General features: G+C 48.5%; 1 protein-coding gene across 6 annotated transcripts in view; it reads right to left on the bottom strand.

Annotated features, from left to right (window-relative positions):
• Tdh (L-threonine dehydrogenase) overlaps nucleotides 1-22,590 on the bottom strand; it is an 88,405-nt gene that overhangs the window by 53,162 nt on the left and 12,653 nt on the right. Inside the window, exon 1 of one of the 6 annotated variants that reach the window (XM_065446226.2) lies at nucleotides 12,229-12,251. The exons of the other annotated variants lie outside the window; for them this stretch is intronic. The gene's annotated coding sequence lies outside the window, so the exon portion shown is untranslated. Of the gene's footprint in view, nucleotides 1-12,228; nucleotides 12,252-22,590 lie in introns of those variants that run through there. 6 annotated transcript variants of the gene reach the window in all.

The raw sequence follows: 22,590 nt of genomic DNA, 5'->3' as shown, positions 1-22,590 counted from the left end.
CTGATGGCGCGCGGCGTCGCTGACTAAGCTTACACTTGTAGACGTCACATACGTATATACGCGTGTGCCCGGCGTTTCTACGAAGCCGAAGTAATATTTAAAGATAGTCATCTTGCAAGTAAAATGACGGTTCCTTCGGACACGTGCCGTCAATGTTTGCGACCACGGGGTGACGATTGCCACGAGGTATTTAGTCGATGATTAGCAACAAAAAAACACTAATTAACTTTTGATGTTTTCGTTTCAGCGGGCTCATCGTAATTCGGAAATTGAAGCGAGCCCTCCGTACAAGCTATTCGAACTTTTGTGTCTGGAAAAGGGCGATTAGCCGCAGAAGTGTGGCGCGATGAATTTCAGCTATCAGTTTTGGCTACATAATCTGGGGTATACGCACGCACTGGATCACGAGACGAGCGCTCGCTTTATTTGGTCCGTGTACTTGGCGTAATACAAAAAAGGCACCGTGTTCTGTTAACTATAGCTGGCCTAAGTTTTTTGTCGCCATCTCGAAAGTATTATCCTACAGATCAGTCGCGGCGTCGTACATAACTTTTTTTTGTAAAAGATTTGCATTCACTAAACACGGTGCTGCAGGGAGGTTTCTGTTGCGAAAAGGAAGAATTTTTGCGTGCCTTATATTTTTTTTAACTGCAAATAGAATAGGGAATCCTTACGGCAGCGTGGTACGAAACACCACATAAAGTGAAAAACGAGAACAAAGGGGGTTAACCAAGGTGCCCGATTTTTATTTGCCGTATCATAAGAAACCCATTAACAACCACTGACACCAAGGACAACAGAGGGAAAGTAGCACAAGTAATTTTCCCTATGTTGTCCTTGGTGCCAGTGTTTGTCGGCTTCTTACGATAACACGTAAAGTGAAGTAGTTTAATTATGTGGCATTGTGCACAAATATGAACACTGCGCAAACACCCGAGCTTTGAGATATATTATTTCCTTTCTTGAGTACAAGACCCACCGTCACTCGTCTCCCACTTACGTGATGAAGCAACGTCGACCGCCTACTGCATCGCCAGCTCTTTCTGTTTGCTCACTCTGTCGCTAAAAATTGCACACGCATACTCGACGTTGCGCTTCCGTGAGCAGAGATGGCTCGAAGGTCAGATAACTCGAACGTTGGGTTCGTTACTGAATCTCTGGAAAATGGCTGCCCATTCCAAAAGATACGAATGACAGGCCATTTAATTTATGCTAATGTATAAATGAAAATTTTCAATTAACGACGCCTGCCCGATCGATGACTGAATGTATTTTGTCAGTTGCTTCATACAATAAACGCAATCAATACTGGAAATTAAGGGACAAGCCCGTTGAAGCACGCGCTTCCAGTTATTTAACTCCTACCGAAATATGAAAAGCAAAGTGTTCATGCAGCAGTGATAGTCAGCGCTGCATTCAAAGCCCGAAAAAACTACGGCAAACGCTAGATTCAGCAATAAAGTCGCAAGGAAAACAGTGAACTGAAGTGTTTGCAGTGTACGAAACATAAAACTACCCGAAAGTACAGCGCCGATTCGCTGAACGCATGCGGAAACATTACTGCATTTTCGCCATCATTGTCTGCATTTGTTCATATTTTCCTTTTTTTTGGGGGGGGGGGGGGGAGTACGAGCGGACGTTCCATTTACGCTGTGCTGAACTGCGGCGGCGTCAAAGCAGAAATAAATAAAATAATGCCGCGGTTGAATGCGGTTCAACCAAGTTTGTCGAGCGACAGCACGGTTTTGCTTGCTTTGGGAAAGGACAGAGACGGCTGCTCGACGCCGTCAGCAACTACCGCATCTACAACACTGCCCCACAAGACGACACACAGACGCTGCTCGGCGGGGCAGCAGCAGCGAGCGAATTCTCGCTTCAACGCTAACAAAGCGTCGAAAGCACAGCGCATACGAAGCACGCGGCGCACTTTGTAGGCGTCGCAGATCGCTTTCAAGATACGGGCGCCCAAGCGGCGTACGCAGCAGCCAACCCAGTAGTGGCAGGCTTAGTTTGACCTTGGCTCAGCTTGAAGGTCAGATTTACGGAACAAGGCGTTTTCTGGGTTTGTACCTGGAGTAGTAGAGCTATCGCTCTAAAACTGCGAGCGAAAGCATAGCTGATAAGACCTGCAGCAAGCCAGCGCGCTTTCTCCGTTCTGGCGCGTCGTGGAACACGCACCAGCTACGCGGTGTTGACGCCGCAGAGGTGGCAGAGTTTTAAATCGAAGCATTCTTTGCCTCTTCCTTCTACTTTTCAACTGCTGCTGCTGCTGCCTCGCACACCTCGTCGTGGGGGTGGTTTAGAGCTCGCGGCAGGGGTGCGGGAGACAAGATGGGAGACGTGAACGACGTTTGGGTATAGAGGGGGGTAACGATGCTTTCTGGACGCCGTAATTATGGACCCCTCCCCCGCAAAAGCACTGCACGAGCTGTCGCGCTTGCCTCCGTGATCACGGGCAACAGCAGCGACAGCCCAAGGAGGAGGTATAGGGAGAATGTTAGAGAGGGAGTAGAGAAAGAGAGGAGGCAGGGAATGAGCACACACCGGATCCCGCCCCCACCGTTCACCTAACAGGAACACGGGAGAAGGATAATGCCTCGTCTGAAAACACCGCTCATGCAGGCTGTCTTCAGTCAAGGAAAGGGCGAATGAATGACGCGTCGCTCCGTGTTCTCGTGTACCTCGTGGACAAACACAAGTGGCGCAGGCAAGGTAACATTTTACCGTGTATTTGTGGATGTGATGCCGTCAACATCGCAGCCAAATACCATCAACGAACGCAAACAGCACAGAAAGACTCACATCGATTCCCACAACGCGTGGAAACAGATTTTTTTTTTTCCTTTAAGCTGCGTCGATTCCCGCTGCGCGCCAAGCCCGTCTTGTCTTGCTATGCCAACAGCGCCTAGAGAGTAGAAGCCGCTGTAAGTGTGTGGTAGCGGCGGTTCGCTTACTTCGTGGTATTTCGAATTGTAGCACGAGACCACTGCCAGTTTCATCCGCAATACGTGCTTGCAGGCCCAACAGACCTGTACTGCAGTGAACTAGAAGGCTTCTAGTTCGCTATACCGTATACCGAAGAGCGAGAGAGCGGACAAAGAGAGCCTTGTTACCCGCCTCCGCCATATGCGCAATTAATGACGTCACAGTGTTTATGTGAAGCGTCCTTTGGCGGGGTGCACGGAAGGAGGTTATACGCGAAGTAACAACACTCAGTATTTGCAAAACGACATTCAGCAAACAAAATTGCCGCGCGACTGGCCCCTCGAGGCACTTTGCGTGTATTCGCGGTCTTCTTTGGCGCTCGGATAAACACTTTCATGTAGCACGTATTGACCAACAGAAAGCTGCATCGGGAGTTTCTCATGTTGCCCTACGATTACCTCATAGACACTTTCCACATAATTATGATTGAGAAGTTGCTTAATTAAGATTAATTGTGTAATTAGGCCGAGTGCAAAAAAAGGAATATAATCTGAGTATCTCCGCAAGCGACGACAAAGAACATTACCTTTGGTTCTGTCCAGGTACGTAGCATTCGCATATGCTTAAGGTTTGGCTCAGGTTAAGCGAAACGCCCTGTATATAACGGGGATTACCCGCGCCAGGTGTCTCTTCCCAGCGTATACTGAGAAGTTGCGTGCATCAGCTAGACGCGCTGGACGGCATGCGGTTCATTTGAGCGATCAAGACTCCTTTATCGCAAGTGCTAGCTTGCCTTTTGTGACGTGCCACGTAAATAACAAGCGACGAGCCGATAACGGCCGGTGGAAGTTCGTCGCCCTCTAAAACTCCGCGCGCCCTTACGCCTCTTTCTTTCTAGTCCGGCACCCTGACCCAAAAACAGAGTCTGGAATGGCCAGCTGTCATGATTCCCCTTCGCCCAAACGAAAAAAAAAACAACAAGAAAATCAAAGTGACGGTAACGCGTCCGCGCCGTCAACATTACTGAGTCTCGAGTTCATGAACTCTGGCTGCAGCAGCACTGGGAAATTACATCCGGACCGAGCTCTTGCAGTCGTGGCATCATGGCATCCGAGTCATGACGCTTAACGTTCCGAAGCGACGCTGGGACAGTATGAGAAACACCGATGTGGTGCAATTCGCTAACTTTAACAAGCGTGGAATGGCTTGTTTCTTTTTTTTCTTTACGCGCACCTAACTGTAAGCACACAGGCGTTTTCGCATTTCACCTCCATCGAAAGGCGGCTGCCGCGGCCGGAACGATTAACGTTGGCGACCGGCCAATGTGATATAGCAACTACGAAAGAATCGCTTCGCGAATTCGGCCCCAGATCGTGGTTTTTTAAAACTCCCCATTTTTATTGTAAACATGTTTTTTATTCGGCCTTTTCTTCATTCATTTTTTAATGCAGGAGGAAAGTTATCGTGTATATAGTGACTATAGTCCTGCAATGGTAACGCGGAGAAGGTCGTGGAACGCTGTTTACCATAATTTTTCCACCCGTCATTATGCAGTCCTGTGCGTTTGCATGGAAACTGCGACAGGTGAACGGCGACTGCATGTACGCCGGCACAGGCGAGAAGCAGACGAGTGCGGCTCTAGCCGTAAATAATAAATTATTACTTTCCTCGTCGAGCGGACAGATAATGGTGCGGTTCATGCTGCCGTAACTGTCGAGTGATTTCTACAATGATAGCGGCGTGCTTTCGTGCTTTCCAATCCAGCAGCTGTGGTCGTATGCAAGCCAAGCCGAGTTTTCTTTTTTTTTGCTCAGCTAAGCAAAGTTTGCGAAAGCTAAGCGACGCTTTTTACACGTGATGCGCCGTCAGCGTGTTGCCGGGTGCACGTGCGCGCATGACGTCTCTCCAGAAAACCTCAGCGAGCAGCAGCGAATAATTTTGGCTCGCGGGCCGGATCAGAACCACGCCAAATGTATACGCGAAATATAGAGCGACGTGAATTAACTGCCACAGAATGCGAGGCAGAGCCGCTTGTATGCGGCTATACTTTCCTGAGAGCAATGACCCATGCACAACTCTCAATCAGCTAGATAGAAAGCCGTTCCCCTTGAACAAGATCTTGGGACCGTGGCCTCGCATATTGCAGCTACAAGAGGCCACAAAAGCGCTGCTGCGATATTTGAAAGCTACCGGATTGAGTCAGCGTCTGTGAACCGGACTGAGTGACCAAACGATATCCCCAGTAGACTTTTTCTTTTAATCTTTCCGTCCCCATTTCCCTTTCCCCAGTGTAGGTGTAGCCAACTGGGCTCAGTCCTGGTTAACCTCCCTACCTTTAATTTATCATTTGCTCTCTCTGTTGTTCGATTCGATTTATTTAGCTGCACTTTCTACAGCTCAGGGAGTGCAGCATACAGAACGATATGCGGCGACAGCGGCATACCCCAGGGCTCAACGTGGCCAGACGCGCGAAATGCGCCGAGCAGAAATCCATGGTTCGCACTTTTCTGTTCGTTTCCGAAAGAAAGGTGCAGCGCTGCTGCAGGCACTGCGCTTGAACTTCCCGAACTGGCACTTGCACTGTGCTGCAATCGCGCGGTGCATCGCCACGGCTCTATGGTGCAGAATGTGCAGCCACGTCGTAATACGGGGAGAAAATTTAAAAAAAATTATGGGGTTTTACGTGCCAAAACCACTTTCTGATTATGAGGCACGCCGTAGTGGGGGACTGCGGAAATTTCGACCACCTGGTGTTCTTTAACGTGCACCTAAACGTAAGTACACGGGTGTTTTCGCATTTCGCCCCCATGGCCGGGATTCGATCCCGCGACCTCGTGCTCAGCACCCTAACACCATAGCCACTGAGCAACCACGGCGGGTGGGGAGAAAATCGTGCAAGCGCCTATAAAATATCTTTTTACACTGATTTTAACCAATGAGTATGGTACTGGCCGGTAACGTAAAAGTACAGTAATCTTCGGTCAAGTGGTGGGCCTGCAACGCTATAAGTATACTATGTTTCGCCATATAAAGCGTAGAGCCGTAGCGCTTACCGCAACCTTCTCGCACGTTTATTGGGAACTTGTCGATGTGACACGGGCCTGTTCGTGCGAGAACGTAACAGAAAAAAAGGAAATAAAAACGTCGCAGCTTCGCCGGAAAGGCGAAGCATTAATTGCGATAGCAAATTAACAGACGGCCATACGAAGTAGGCATAGTATTTTTGTCGGCCGTATCAACTTGTTAACATTCGCTTGCTGACTAAATTAACAAGCCGGGTGTCAGCGCGCGAGCAAACATGAACACGTCACACTCGATGACCGCGGACACTCGCTGTCACAACTCTGGCGTGAGGAAGCGGATCAGCATCAGCGCGCGAAGTGACCTTCGTGCTGTCTATCGCTTCAACGCAAAGTGTCTCAAACACACAGCACGCACAAAGCTACGAGCCCCCGACGCACCTAGACTCTGCCCTTACGCGGATCACTCTCAAGATAAGGCCGCGCGCAGCCGCCACATGCGCACTTGCAGCCCGAGTAGAACCTCGGCCACCGCGGCGCGCTTCCCCTCCGCGTCCGTTCCTTTCGCGCGGGAGAGAGCGAGCCGCGATCGTCTAAAACCCCTTAAACATCGTAAAGTAGTGCCACGCTTTGAAGAATGCCGCCTCCTCCTCGCGCGCTCTGGCCGAGGCCGACGCCGCGTCGCTATTGGCCTAATATCACGTGGGCCCTCACGCCGTGCATCAGCGCCATTTTTGCTCGACAAGCGTCTACGGAGTGGCGAGGAGCGCATGTTGGCGCCGTTTCTGCGCTCGAGCAGTGTAGGCGGCGCCACTGTCGAGGAGGGAGCGTGAAAGAGAGGAGAAACGAGGAGGAGTGAAGGCGGAGGAGGAGAGTGTCGCTACTCTACGAAGTTTAAGGGGCTTTACGATCGTCGACTTCCCTCTCAAGCTTTCACTCGCACATACAGCGTAGTGCGCGCCAGCGGGGGCGGTGTTATCGGTCTCCTCCTCGCCCGCCGCTGAGCATCGGGCGAGGAGGACATCGAGGCACCCTAAATATCGGCCTTGGACTTATACGGAACCTAACGGCGATGCCGACGGCAGAAACGCGCCTGGGGTGTCCGTATAATTGCTATCGCAATAAAATAGAGGTCGCGGCACGTCAACAGCGGAATTGGCATCGAAGAGAGAGAATGAGAGAATGTCTTCTCGGGTGCATTAGTGTGCCAAGTGGTTCGTTGTTGAGGCTTCACTACCTGCGGGGTCGGCCCTATTTTTTCGATTGCGCTATGTCCGGAATCTGGCTCACTCGTTGAGTAAATTCACACTTCGAGTTCCGGTACTAGGGGCGCGCAGTTTGAACGAGCGCATGCATCCGAGTTCTGTTACGCGGCCTTTCTTGCGCCATTGAGAATTGGGTCTTTCCGCGCCAACTGTCATAGCCGCGGTGCTCGAAAAATATCCATTTCTCTTTAAAAATAAAAAAAGAAGAAACGCATATTCGTATCATTTGCGCAGTATATTCCCAAAACACAATGAGCTGAGAAACTATTCTTTTGCGAGCGTAAGGGCTTATCAGTTTATCAGAATCAAAGTTTATCAAAAATCAACCGTTTCGCGCATTGCCTCAAAATTTGCGTTGTTCTTGCGTTGTCTGAACATATTGCTTTCATTGGAAAACAGTTTCACAAAATGCTTTTATATTCTTTAAGTCTTAACACCAGGTAAAAATATGCAAATTATAGCGTTCTGAGGAATTTTTTTCTCTCTGCAGGAATAAGGTCACGAACGAAAACCAGAAATTATTTTTCATAGAACTGTCCCTAACACGTAACATCTTATAAAACTAAGAGAAGGGAAGGGAGGCGTAATCGAGAACGGCAGAAGACTAGGGGGGGGGGGGGGGGTGATGAAATTAAGAAATTTGCAAGCGCTAGTTGGATTCGGTTAGCGCAGGACAGTGGTAATTGCAAATCAAGGGAGAGTCGTTTGTTTAATCTATTTAATTTTGATTGGCTTATAACTGCTATACCTTGGTGGTGCGGGTTTCCCTCATATTTATTTAGGTTATTTTTGCACTTTGACGGGCGCAAAAAATATGCCTCTGTGCTGCGCACAGCATCTAAAGTGAGAAGCCTGAACTTGGCACAAATGGTATTAATTTCGGCCGAACATTTAGCCGTCGGTAACACAACGAGGCGGTCCATGAAAAAGATACGCAGAGGAGCGGATATATTCGAGAAGCATATATACCTACCTTCGTCACGGCAGTTTTAATCGAAGTAATGTGCATTTTCACCCAGAAAGCAAAACTGAATTCAAAGGGAGACTAAAGTGAAAAATGATTTCTTCTGCATCAGTAAATTACCTTTCTACAACATCAAAAACACCACTCTTACAACAATAAAACGTTTGGTAAGACAGAAAAAGCGCAAGAACGAAATACAGGTGGCGACGCCTACTTAAGTTCCCGCACCTGGTGGCTGTGACGTCTTGGATTTTGATGGCCTCTTCTAAGGCCTACTAATTATATATAGCGGTACAGATTGACTACGTTTTGTTCTAAGCGAACCGAATAATAAACATGGCAAGTTTCGGGAATCTTTACTCAGCAAACGCGGCCCAAATGCGAAAACAAACTTTGGAATTCCTGACGTCACGCTGACGTAATGGCGCTGGGGTTTCGGCGCGAAATTCAAATACTGATACTTGGACCTTCATTTTCTCATGTAATAATCAAATTATTTTTTTGAAATGACTGCCTGCAGGGTTCTCAATCAGCGCTTCATTAGTCTAAACTGATTTATTGTTTCGCTTTAGTGTCCCTTTAAGTCTCACCATTGCAATATTTTGGCGCACAAATAATGAACCCCCTTTCCCTCCACCTTATTATCCCCTGTCCGTCGTCTGCTGTAGGCCAGCGAACTCCGGCGCGTGCAGAAGTGTTCAACCGCTTCCACGTGCCACACGAACGAAGAGGACAAAAAATAAAGCAGAAGGCATCGAAAAGAAAAACAACCGGCTCGCGTTCGCGTCGGGAAAATGTGCGCGCTCGTGCGGGAACCGATATTTGGAGACGCGAAGTGCAGATTAGGCTTCGCGTCAGGAGGAAGACGGAGTGAATAGAGAGGGGGGAGATGTCTGTCGGCCGTGGTGCAAGTCGGATCGTACAGTTCTGCGCGATGGGCAGTACGCGTCGCCTGCGTATGGAGTTTCCTGCTCAAAACTACCAGGGATAAAACTCTCGAAGCATAGCGCGCAAAGGACGATCCACAAAGACTATAGACAGGACAAGCGCTTGTCCTGTCTAGCCTTTGTGGATCGTTCTTTGCGCTTGTCCTGTCTAGTCTTTGTGGATCGTCCTCTGCGCGCTATGCTTCTAGTGTAACTATGCTTTACCAACCAGCCCAAGCCTATACTCTTCATATAACTCTCGCGCTCAGATCGTTGAGCAGTATATACCGCGGGAAATGGTGTCACGGCGCGAAGATTTGTCTGCTATTCGTGCTCGTCACTTCGGACGTTCCTTTGGCTTCGTTTTGTTACGCACTACTGCCTCCATCGGCCTGAATTTCGAAGCAGTTCCTGTCTTCTCAAACGTGGAAGGAAACGGCGAGACTTCCCGTGCATGCATGCACATAATCACTGCGAATCGTTACGTTTATAAAGCAGTGTTTCGTCTTAAATGATCGGTCTGCAAGCTTACAAAGCCGTCTGAAGCCACAAGGACGAAGTTTGGGCAAATCGATGTACTAATTCCATCATTCTTATGATAGCTAAATAATAGACACACCTGCGCTATAGAGCTTCCTCTAGTAACTTTTATATGGAACTTCGTGCTACCAACGTGTAAATATTTAAATTCGTTTAAAAAAATGAAAACGCGGACATGACAAAGGGAAGACAGCACGCCTTGCTTTTAAAGTTTGGCCCGAACACACGCGTCCTGCTGAGTGCAAACACGCACTTTATTTAAGTTGACTTTACCTCTTTAGAGACATCGTACAAGCTGCAGCAAACTTGCAACAGCAGAGAAAGCAGTTGCACACATCTTAAGACCAGGGCAAATTTTTCAGTGACTTTGATCTTGCTGATTTCGCCTTCGCGACATCTTGTCTCTATAAACTGGTCCCGAAGTAAGATCCCTCTGACAATGACTTCGTGCGCTATGTTCACAGGCGGCGCTATATACACACCTACACACCCTCACAATATACAGATTCTGAAAAGGCGCGAAATATACAACCGTGATACAAATCACAAAATACAAGTTTGTCATATCTTCAATATCGCTTTAAGCTAAGTTCTCGTACCTTTGCCTCATACCTGCGACCTCATAGTAGCACGCTGGACGTTCATCATTCCTGCCTTCCCTTTTCTTCTTCCTGTCTCTAAACGTTGCAAAGCTAACTTAAGCAAAGGACAAATGCATAGGGGTATAATGTAAGGCAGCCCTGTCCACTCTTCAGTGTCTCTATAGTAGCTCGTCGCACAACTTGTCACGTCCTGTTCAGTAGCTCGTCACATATGCTCCTCTAGTAGAAACCAGAAATCGATGACGGGTTCAGTTATCGTAAATTAGTGATTCAGAAGCCGTGCCTGCCGAATTTCAATCGAGAAACATCGACTTTTCTGCTGCCGCACAGCTTTAATCCAAGCTGACTCCGCATACACAAGAAGCTAGGAGCTGAATTCGTCAGGCAGACCTCGAAACCCGAATTCGTTATGAAAGATTGAAAGGAATCTGAATGTACCATTTCACAAATTGAATGATATGTGTGGGATTCGAACGGAAACAAAGTTGACGACGAACGCGACGAAGGACAGGGAAGATAGCACGCCTTGCTTTTAAAGTTCACACTGATCGCACGCATGCGGTCATTGATATATCGGCCAAACGGGACGGTGCAAAAACGCTTGCATGAAAGGGGAATCTTGTGACTGTGTGGTTTATAACATTCCCCTTTCATGCAAGCGTTTTTATATCGGCCAAACGGGACGGTGCATCAATGACGGCATGCGCGAGCACTCAAACAAATTTCAAAAACGAGCAAAAGATAGTCAGTTGTCACTGCATTGCAATGAATGCGGCTGCAAGCCTTCTTTCGAAGATGTGACCTACCTGTCAAAATACCGCGATGACCGCGCACGCCTTATCTCCGAAGCTTTCCGCATTCACGTTAGCGGCGAAGCATGTGTAAGCCTTCCATCTATTTCTCTCCTTCCGAAGGAGATTGCATTCCTATCACGTTAATTGCAATCCCCCTGCGCATGCCCAATTCTGTTGTTTCTGTGGTTTCAGATAGCGGCGGAGCATATATATGCTGACTGAAAGAATAAAGACACTTTGGTTGTTAGTCAGCGCTGTTGTCTGTGTCCCTTCACTCGTCCTGTCGTTTAGCGCTGTTTTATTGCTCGTATCTTTTAGCATACTATAAGAACAGTTCTTTCGAAAGTGGCCCCAGTTTCAATATTTCTGCCAAGCAGACATTCGTTGCTACCTTCGACTTCTAATAACTAAATAACCAAAATAGATAACTAAAAACTTCATCAGTGAATCTTTCTTATTAGCTTACTGGGCTCGTCATGCAACACAAACACACACACTAATGCGCTTGCGCCAAACTAGGGAGATACGTATCTACCTCTGTCCGTGCTCTAGTTCGTCGTGCGAGCCTCGCTTCAGATCGAATAGTGGCCGTGCACGTTGAATCCGATTAAGCACACGGCATACGCACAAACATATTAAGGTGAGCAAAATGTCAACAGGACAACGGCGCACGCTGAAGACGACCTCATTACGTGCAACATACGGAGCGATAAATGGACTGACGAATCATGCCAAAATTGACGAAATAACGACGAAAACAGCAAGCGAAACGTTGGAACGAAGCGTCGGTACCACGCGTCGCGTCGTTGTCATTAACCAAGAATATACGCTGCGATCCCTTGAATCCGCATGACGACGTGGACCCGACGAAATATAAACGCGAAATACTCATCCGGTTCACCGCTCAAGTAAACAGGATGTAACCGGTACAAGGACAGCCCCAAAGAGGGAAATCCCGGTGTTGGCACTCCTTCCGCGAACACAAACAGTGTACTGCTTTTATCGTCATAAAGTACACCGGAGAAGACAAACGAGCCACATGCAGTTAATGTCGATACCTAGTGACCTGCAGTATGCGCCAATCAATGCGGCTCTAAAGCGGGATGATGCGTCGTCTGCTTCCAGCACCGTGTCGTCTGCGTCGTCGGCGATGCAGTTCAAAAGGTTTCGTGGAAATTAATGCAGCACTTACGATTTCAGCGCATCAACGGTCAAACGGCCGCAAGCTGGACGCGTTGCTTCCTTCGAACTCGTATAATGCGCGGTGCCGTGCGGTCTAGCTGTGCCGGCATATTGCGCAAGGACGTCTGGAACGCCGCCAACCCGACGCCGCCTGAATCAACCAGTGGCCGTACATGCTCACACGCCACGCCAAAATGCTGCAACGCCGGGAGTGTTTGTGCTAGACGGTATACACTGCAGGCGTTTAAACGACAGCAAAACAGCTTCCTGATTTTCAACTCTTGAGACAACCCAAACATTCACGATTCGCGGACAAGCAGCGCCACTGTTCTCGCATTCGAGGCACATCAGCGGTGCAGCGTGTGTCGTCTGCTACGGCTAGGGAGCAGGAACCACGCTACCGATGGTTCTCTGAGGCAGCCTGTAACACGGTTCTGGAAACGAGCTCGACCATTCCGCGTACACGCGTAGTTGTCGCGCTTCCTGGATGCAGCGATTTCCGCGCTTCCTGTGGAGTCGAAATTTTCTGGGATTAGCTTTTTTTTCCGTCTAGCTTTTTTTTTTTCCGGATTCGAAAGCAGTGAGTGAAAGTGTGGCGCCAGTGTCGGCAGCAGTGGAGCAGACGGGCCGCTACTTGTCGCCCTCGTCTCCAAGGTTACGGAGCAACGAAAAATCGATACCCAGCCGCTATCTTTAGATTAGCGCACGGGTTTCTTCTTTAAATTCCTGACGCCGGGTAGGAGTTTCCACAGCGACGATTGCCCGGCGTTAAGGTTATACGAAGAAAAGTAATAAAAAGAAATGTGCAAATCCCATGCACTGTGGGAATGGCCAAAAGCGGAGCAGTATGTGCTGTTTGCTTCGGTTGGTGATAATTAGCGACGACGGTGACGGCTAATGTTTCATTTCTTCAGCGTTTAGTGCAATACGAGAGTGGTGAGTTCATGGTAAATGCTACCTTGCGTGCACCACTGCCGTTTGCCTTCGCAGTACGCAGAACACACAGCGAGACGTGGTTGCTTGAGGCGTTGTTGTTCACTGTTGTTATAGAAGTTTAGTATTGTCGTTGCCTCACATGGCACATTGCATCGGGGCGTAATTTTCGAACTTCAGTTATGGCACCGTACGTGCCGAAACCGCAATCGGATTACGAGGCACAGCGTAGCGGTTAACTACGGATTAATTTTGACCCCTTGGGGTTCTTCAACGTGTCCCAAAATCCAAGTACACGAGCGTTTCTGTATTTCGTCCCCGTCGAGACGTGGGTGCCGCGGTAGGCATCGCACCCGCGACCTCGAGCAATGCCATAACCGCAAAGCTACTACGGCGGGCACAGAAATGTTGAAGTGCGACGCCTAGACTCAACGGTGCTACGATGTCGCGTAGACGATACGGTGCTTTAATGCGGCTTTGAGTCTGCACGCCGTGCGTCAGTTGTCCGCCTGATAGATGTACGCGGTCTTTATTCTTCAGAAATACCAGAAACGTACCGTACCATACCTTAAACTTAAATCGATCCAGTTTTCCGCAACAGCATTCGTGTCTAGTAGTAGCCGGGGTGCTTGGGGGCTGGCGCATCGAGGCACCCAAGTTTCCTCGCCTTCTCACGTCGCATTTTCCCTCTTCCGCCCTGCCCCCATGCATGCGAGCGAAGAGTAGAGTTTTGCGGCTGCGTCGGTGCTATCCATTTTCCGCCTCCTCTCCCCCTCCTCTCTACCATTCTACATACGTCCCCTCTGGCAACACCACCTAGCCTCTGGACGGTTGCACGTTATAGTAGAGAGGTAAACGCTGCAGTTTCTGCAATGCTTTTGCGTGTGTCACGGATAATTACAGCTGTCAAGAGGGTATTGTGGTGACGCTCAGGGAGCTCCGAGGGCATTGTGCACATTCGACGCGCTGCAAGGGTCCAAAAGAGTTTCTCGCGTCGCCTCTCGGCTCTGTCACGCTCCTACCACGTATATACAGGCTCCGAACCACCCCCCGAGGCGGTGTGCAAGGAAGTAGCACCAGGAGCGTGAAAGTCGAAGGAAGAAGCAAAGAATGCTTCGTTTTAAAAAGTACTGGTCAATTCAGTAATCTATGAAAAATTACTTGGTTCTTTGCAAAATCGTCAAGGAATAATATAGCCGTGCCGCAATAGAAACATTTTCCCCCCCATCCCTTGCCGCCCTTTTCCTCTCCCGCATTTTTAGCAGACGGCGGTCAGGCAGCGGACGGCTGCGAAGTAGCAGACGGCAGCCACGTAGCAGAAGGGAGCACGGTGGCATTGCGCAATCCGTTCGACCAGACGTCAGGAAAGTAACCTTCCGCACGCGCACGATACCTTGCGGCAACGGCAGATCTATGCGCTGAGAATGGCCCCGCACCTGCGGGCATCGCGTTGTGCCCACGCAAGAACGCCGCGCACGCCTCCCAACCAGAGAGACGAAGAGAAAGAACCAAACCGGGGGGTGATGGCGGGGGGGGGGGAGGGGGGGGAGAGGGCGTCGAGCAGGTCGGGCAGGGCGGCGCATTCCAATCCGTCATTACAGCGTTCTGCTACGACGACGGACAGCGCAAAGTGGGTCGTTCGCCGAACCCGCGCTGGGGTGCGTTGTTCGCAAAAGTACCGTTAGTGTTGTCGTATAAGCTCGCCCACCACAAGGAAGCACGCGTGGGGGCATTGAATTGTGTCGCTGCTGACGTTTCCGAAAGCAGCACACACACACACCGAAGGGAGCACGTGCGACAAAGAAACGAAGGCGGCGAGACTGAGCACCGAAATTTATTATTATAGAAAGGCGACAGCTGTGTAGTTGGACAGAAAAACGAAGCAGGAAAACAAATAAAGAAATACGGAAGAATGAAAAGAAATACTTTGCATCAAGTAAAAGATGACTTGTCAACATGCGCGATCCCCAAGCTTCAAAGCAAAAAGCAAATCCATTCGGGCTGCGGGCAAGCGCCGCTTGAGCTTGGCGAAGGCGCTATTCCCGATAGCTGCAGGCTCGTATTGGGACTCCCGTGAATAGCCTTAGTGGGTGTGCCATTTGTGTGTTTGAGTGTAGTGTGGAGCCCCTTGTAGGCTCAGCGTCCAGCGGTCAGAGCTGGCCTGGCTTCACCAGAGGAAGATTAAACATTTGCTTTATTTTTTCTTTCATTTTATATTAATTTATTAATTTTTTTTTACTGCGCTGCGGTAGGGTCTTGTAAGCGCACCGCCTCAGCTCAAACCCGACATTTAGAGTTGCGTATGGTACGTATAATACATCAGGCTTTCAGCGGGACTAGCGTAAGCTGCGCCAAATTAGTTTAAAATTGTAAATGTAATACATTCGAAACTCTACTTTTAATCTATCAGCGGGGCAAAAAATTGACATTTACCCCGAAGAAAATAAAAGCCAAACTTCCCTTTCTTTATTAAATTTCGCCTCCTATACTTCGGCGCTGGTATACGTAAGAGTCCCTCCATGTGCAGGCGTAAGCTGATGAAGGGGCTTCCGCGATGGCCGGTGCGACGTCACGAGCTCTGAAGTTCTTTTACCTTGCATTCGGGCCGATTCGGAGTCCCCATGACGGCATCCCCCAATCCCTATCATGACCCACACTAACAGAGATACACATGCAAATAAAAAACAAGTTTTCGGAACATTCCATGTTGATTTGTTGAGTCCTTTAAAATTGTCATTGCAGTGCTCCTTTACCGATGCACAATCGACTAGACCTGAGCACACGTTCTCGCAATTTGTGACGTCCCGTCGCGCCGGTGCGAGAACCTTCACAGCGGGACTAGGGTGGCTAGCGGGACCGCCCACCACCTCAGTTTCTCCTTGCGTCTTCTCATATGGCCTTAACTTTCACAGAATACGTCCCCTGGTTAAGCAGTCCACCTAGTGGACATGTCCGTTTCGTCTGCCGTTCCGATTGGCTGGGCTGCGCGTCCGCAACAACCAGGCGTCACAGCCAACCACATTTCAGCAGCAGACGAAATGGACGTGTCCACTAGGTGGACCGTTACAGGATACTCCCCCAAGCCTCTTTCCCGGTGAGAATGGCCGCCTTGCTGTTGCAGATGCCAGATGAACTAATAAAGCTTAATACTGTAGTTAAATAAATAAATAAAGAAAACTGCGGGATCTGTTTTCGTGATATCATGATTTAACTAACCCTCATTTTGCATTAGTAGTGGCAACATTAACTACACTGATCTAAAAAAAAACGACGGCATGAAATAAGTTGTAGATGGTGCTCTATTTTCTTTATTTCTTCTTTCTTTGTTATCGCTACCTTTACTTCACTGTACCGTTTGGTAGTGTACTTATGTTAGAACTCGAAGCAAAGCAGTACCGAAGCCGGGGCAGCCGACATCAGTAAACCCTATAGGATTCCAACGATATTCTGAAAACATAGCGCTAAATATCCTCTTGAGGACCTATGTACAACATGTAACACGTTGCTTTCATTCGTTCCCAAAATGAACTAGGAAGTGATTACTCGGCACATTCACCCTGTATATAAATTCAGATGCATACGGAACTGCATTAGAGCGGCTTAATCGCATTCTTACGACCAGTTTTCGTGATAAGTGACTCTATAGTTTGGTGTAGGCCACTGTGTCGTCACAGACAACGTGAACAGCCACGAAGGACGTTTGGAATACGGCGAAATGACACGAAACTCCAGCGTGGAGCGCCAAGCCCGACAACGCAGCACACAAAGCTGCATCTTCATTTCGGCGTTTATGCAAATAAAGGCTGTTTTTCACCATCTCAAACGTGCGGAGACTGTTACTTGTTCCAAGCACATGCAGTCGCTCTTTCTGGCACCTAAGGCATTTAGAAACAGGGAAAAAAAGAAGGCAGAAAACAAACAGATCTTTTTTCGCGACCACAAGAGGACTTATATTTACTTTCATACGCTGACCATAGCCTAGCAACATTTTAAAAACAATAAAAAAGTTAGTTTTTCACATTCGTAGCATACCACTCACTGCAATAGCAACCGACTTCAAAAGCGACGACGTTCCCGGAATGTCTTCAAGTTTCACAAGGATATTATATGCGAAACAGCTCCAAGCGAAAGCTGCGCCCAGCTGTAATCACCGGTCGCCGACGGCAGGACCTCAACGCCATGCACGTTCAATTGGATCGATCATGCAGTCCGAATACTAATCGACTGCTGCAAGAGACCCAGCACTGCAGAGAGAGAGAGAGAGAGAGCGTGCGGTACTGGTCTCAGTGGAGCCGGAACTTCGCTTACTTTGGTTCAGGGGGGTTCCTGTAAGAAACTGTAAAAACCGTTTCTCCAAAAAAGACGCTGTTTGCCGGATGTAGCATGGTACAGCTTTTACAGATACATCTGCTTGCCGCGTCAGAATAGCCGACAGTGCTGCTTGTGACGTTTGCAGTAGCGACGAAACCGTGCAAAGTGGTCTGATCGCAACTGACCCAGGATCAGTGTTCTTGGCAAACACCAATGAAAGCATCGCTTAAGCGAACAAAGCAGAAAGCTGGGCTAGTTGGTGTATCATCATTATTCAAAAGACTGGTTTTGATCGCTTTGATTTCTCGTACATCGGGCCCTGTCCTTCCTTCTTTTATGTGTCGAGATCCCTCAATTACATATGTGAACCTAGTAGCAGTAACTACCTACCGGGCAAGAGTGCTATCCTTCGCCCTGAAGAATGGACTGGTACCGCCAGAAGTGCAAGCCTTGTTCCATCCCTGCCAAGCGTCCGTGCGACATACTAGAAGAATCACCAAGATCTTCCGTGCAGAACTCTGGAGACACATCCGGTATTTCCAATCGTGCCTACGTGTGCATGCCGCGACTAGGACAAGTTGCCAGGTAACCTGTGACGCCTTGATGAGGACTTGGGCTAGGGAGGCAGCAAATGTTACCGAGTTTCTGTGGTCTTCTGGCCTACCATCTTTGTGTGCTTGGAAAAAAGCAAAAGAGGATTCCCAAGGTGTTCATAAGAAAAAAGTGTTGTGTTTAGCGGAATGTGGTCTCCCAGATAATGTTGAAAGGGTTTTGAGCTGCGGGCCTAAATTTTGCAATGAAGTTAACGAGACACCGCTTGGGATCCTTACGATGCTTAGGAAAGTTGGGCAATGTGCAGATGCAGAAGAGAAAGCTAGATGTATTTCTGAAGGTGTCGACTGCCTGACAAGTAGGAAACCATGCTCACTCGGGGCAACGCTAGCGGTGGGCAAAACTATTCATTACCTCAGGAAGAATAATCTCTCTTTGCTGACTGCTGATAAGGAGGGTGGTTTCGTCGTGTTGCCCAAAACGATGTATCTTGAAAAGGCTAAGCAGGCTATTGAAAAGAATTTTGTTCCCTTGGAAAGAACTGGCAGGAAAGTAAAGGCAGAGGCACTCAAACTGTGTGAACAGATCAATTTGACAGGACTACACAAGTCTGTAAAAGCTGCGAATATGCCGGGGCTGAACGTATTTTTTTCTGCAAAAACCCACAAGGAAGGCATTCCTCTCAGAGCAATCGCATCCGAGAAAGAAGCCTGGCAAGGTCTGGTATCAAAATACCTACAAAAGCATCTTAGCAAAATAGACATAGAAGATCCTTTTCGTGTAAGCAACTCAAAGGATGTGATTGAATTTTTGGGTGAGCAAGATGGTGCTTCACAAGCCAATTTTGCCTTTTCAGTCGATATTGAGGAGCTCTTTTATTCCATTCCCCAGCCAGAGTTGTTAGACGCAGTAAAAGAGCGGATTGAAAACTGGGGGGCTGTCCAGTTCAAATAGTAGCGGGGTTTCCGTAAACGACTTTGTAGCATTAGTTGAGTGCTACCTCTCTTCCACCTACATTTGTTTTTACGACAAGTTGTTCGTGCAAAAAGATGGTATTTGCATAGGCTCCTGCATAGCTCCTATACTTAGTGAAATTTTTTTAGGCCAATTTGACAAGCGCGTGGCATCGTGCATAAAACAGGATAAACGTGTTGTGAGGTGTTTTAGATATGTTGATGATTTCATTGTGTTTGTGAATGTTGAAAATGACAGCGACAAACCACAGGTTGTAAAAAGTGTTTTAGAAATTTTCGTAGATTGTTCCGACAAATTAAGGTTCACGCATGAAGTGCCGATGAACGGATGTCTCCAATTCCTCGAGCTGTGTTTGCACTTTGGCACAGGGCACATCTGCTGGTCGTATCAGCCTCGCACTAAAAAAGAAATTCTAGCATATAATTCGGCTCACTCAAAATTGGTTAAGAGGGGCATTGCAAAAAATTGCCTGCGTGGTGCTCTCGAAAAGTCCTGCCACCATAAGATTGAGGTTAGCTTGCAGATGCAAGTGCTCCGGTTGCAGAACGCCGGTTTTCCGAAAGAGATCGTGACGGCTGTGGCGGAATGCCTTCTGAAAGAAATCAGAGCAGGTGGACGTCCTGGCGTAGCAGCCGAAAAAAGCTGCAAGAAGCTGAAACGTACAGCTATTCCGTACGTGCACCAGCTATCGCACCGGCTGAGGAAAGTTGGTGAAAAGTGCGGCGTGGACGTGATGTTCACTGCCCCCGAAAAGCTGGTGCGCATGTGCAAAGCCGTAAACGAGAAGCATAAACCGGTCTGCGCCAAAAAACATGAATGCAAGTTTGTACCCTGCATGGTTGGGGTCGTATACCGCATACCTCTCTCGTGCGGTAGATGCTACGTGGGGCAGACTGGACGCTGTCTAAATGAACGGCTACGAGAGCACCGAACGCTAGTAGATTCATTAGCGCGGGGCGGCCATTTGGCCATGCACTGTAAGCGATGCGGGTGCGTGCCTGCGTTTGACGCCACGTGTGTGCTTGGTAGGGGAGGCACAAGGTGGGGGCGCGAGATTAGTGAGGCATATCACATAGACAGGGAGGGTGATAACTGTGTCAGCACGGCTTCACTTGCCTTGTCCAGAAAAGAAAAAAATGTACTTACAGAACAGTCTGCCACATTTTGATTAGAATGAGTTTGTACTATTTTAACACTGTGTGCGCATGCACCAACGAAATGTATATATGTACCTTCTCTTGCTGTAAAAAACCAGTTGATGTTTAGCGCTCGTCCTGTCGTCTTCTCTGTCTTTGTCCCTGCTATATTGCGCTAGTCTTTTGAATAACGCTTAAGCGAATTCTCACAGCTGAGGGGTTCAGCAAATTATTATTATTATCGAAGTACAAGTACGATAAGCATGGGCGAACAAACTCCGGGTGTAGTCAAAATCCAAACGTTCGAATCACTGAGAAGAATTGGTCACGCATGAAAGAACCTCCGAGTTATTCATTCTTAAAATTCTGTTGCTCGCCACACATTTAAACAGCCCGGCATCTCTCCTCTTAAAAAAAAAAGAAAACAAATTTAATGCGAGAAAAAGTGGAGAGGTTATCGGCCGTAGTAGCTTTGTCCCTATATATTATAGGCTGCTACCATACAAGGGACGAGGGGAGGGGGCAGGTTAACGTGGTGAAAGTGTACAGTGAATCATGTACACATGCAGTGCGCGTGCGTTTGCTGCGCACAGCACGTTTACAAATGTGCACGTGCCTGTCGGGCGACTCGGGTGTGAGGGGCCTCTCTCAGTTGAGCCCAACGTTTTGTCGAGCCCTCTCCTTGCTCGCAGAGCACCCCCGAGTGTCGTACCATGCCTTCAGAATATTCTTCTCCGGATAAGGTGTGTCATCCAATCCATGCAATGGCTTCGTTCATGCGAGCGGGTCGACTCAGGAGTGCAGCTGGCCCAGTCCGACCCGTTCTTGCCAATCGGATTGGGCGGGCCAATTCGATACGTCTCGGCTCTCGCCCGGCCACGCTATGGTTTACATGGCCCCGATGACCAGTCTTTGATCCGGAGAGCCTACGCTACCCGACTTCGTCAGGCTCGTCTCCGGAATCTCAGATGCATGATTGGGGCCGTCCTCGCGAACTATTTGATGAACCTGTGAGTGTCAGAAAGGTAAGGATAGGGAGCAGCGATGGGAGGTCATTGCCCCCATCGCAATCCTCCACCCCTCACCGCCCTGTCGGTGCCTTTGTTACTCCTTTGGTACTGCTACATGGCGGTATGAAAACAAATTTATTTAGACCTTCCGGCCGGTCAAATTTGTTCCGCTTTGCAACGTGTCGCAGCTGGCAGCGGCCAATGAGTCCGGTCGACTCCCGCGACAGCAGCACAGGCCGCGTGCGAAAAGTGATTGCACCCAAACTGCGGTGGTGCACTCTCCAGTTCGGCCTCGATCAGCTGTAGCAAAGACGTTGTGGTTCCTTCTTCTGAGAAAGGCTCAAACTCTCACCTACGGCACACGACAAGCGACACTGAACGGAAACTGCTGTTTTCGAAAGCTGGCAGGGACCCTTATAACGTCGCACGCGACTGCGCAGTCTTTGAAAAAACTTTTCAATTTCATAAATTCTAGACCTTCATTCTGCTGTGTGTAAGGGCAACTACAAGACTCGCCATCTATATAGTATTTTATTACGTGTATTCAATTTGAAAGATTAATAAATCCCGCGCCACTCGTTCACTTGGCCATGGCTTGGCCGACGATGGCATATCCTTCCCCCTCCACTCCGCCCCACTTCGTTTCTTGTTATTCACACAAATTCATTTGACATTTGTCCACGTCTTTTATTTAGTTATTATGTGACCGCTTGTAATGCTTTGGTGCAGAAGGCAGAGCGTCGTTTATTATTTTATCTATCTTATTTTGTTATTTAAATTTTAATGTTCGAGCCAATTGTTCTGTCTGCCTGAGCAGGGTCACGGGGATTCCAACTGCGGTACGTTTGACTTTCACCGACACGAAATTCCAGCGAAGCAAATTCCTCGACACGTAGCAGCTGCAGGGACGGGCGAAGGTGCTTGCCCGCTTAGCTATGCGATCTTGACGGTGGCAGTGTGAATAATAATACCTTGGTCAAGCAATAATGAAGTGCATCATGGTCATCATCGATCGTGTAATTTCACTCGTCAAAGAAAAAAAAAAGAATTGCTAACAGGCCTATCAGATCGGTTTTGCACGAGCACCTTATTAAAAGCAAAACATATGTTATCCCTACGGTAGGTAATAACCGGTAAATATATGGTAGATATATCGCACAGCGTAGATTCGATCGATTAGTGGCAACCCGGAATACTATTAAAGTAGTAGCGCCCGATCAACACGTGCAACATAACCTAGCTTTATTTGTTTAGCCAGAAAGGCCTCTTTTCTCACAGGCAAGATCACCCTGTAACTTTTAGTCTTCCCGCGCATACAGGCTCTTGTCGTTTATACCTATATTTGAGAGGACCGTACTACAGTGATGAAGCAGCCAGTGTGACTAGCGTTCAGCGAACGATACGTCGGCAGGCAAGCTGTCTCCAGCAGGAGCCGCCCTCCTCCCCACGTGCCAG

Source organism: Dermacentor albipictus, chromosome 6, assembly GCF_038994185.2.
Source record: "Dermacentor albipictus isolate Rhodes 1998 colony chromosome 6, USDA_Dalb.pri_finalv2, whole genome shotgun sequence".
Lineage (NCBI taxonomy): Eukaryota > Metazoa > Arthropoda > Arachnida > Ixodida > Ixodidae > Dermacentor > Dermacentor albipictus.
Note: the sequence above shows the minus strand (reverse complement) of the source record. Positions and strands in the feature narration are given on the sequence as shown.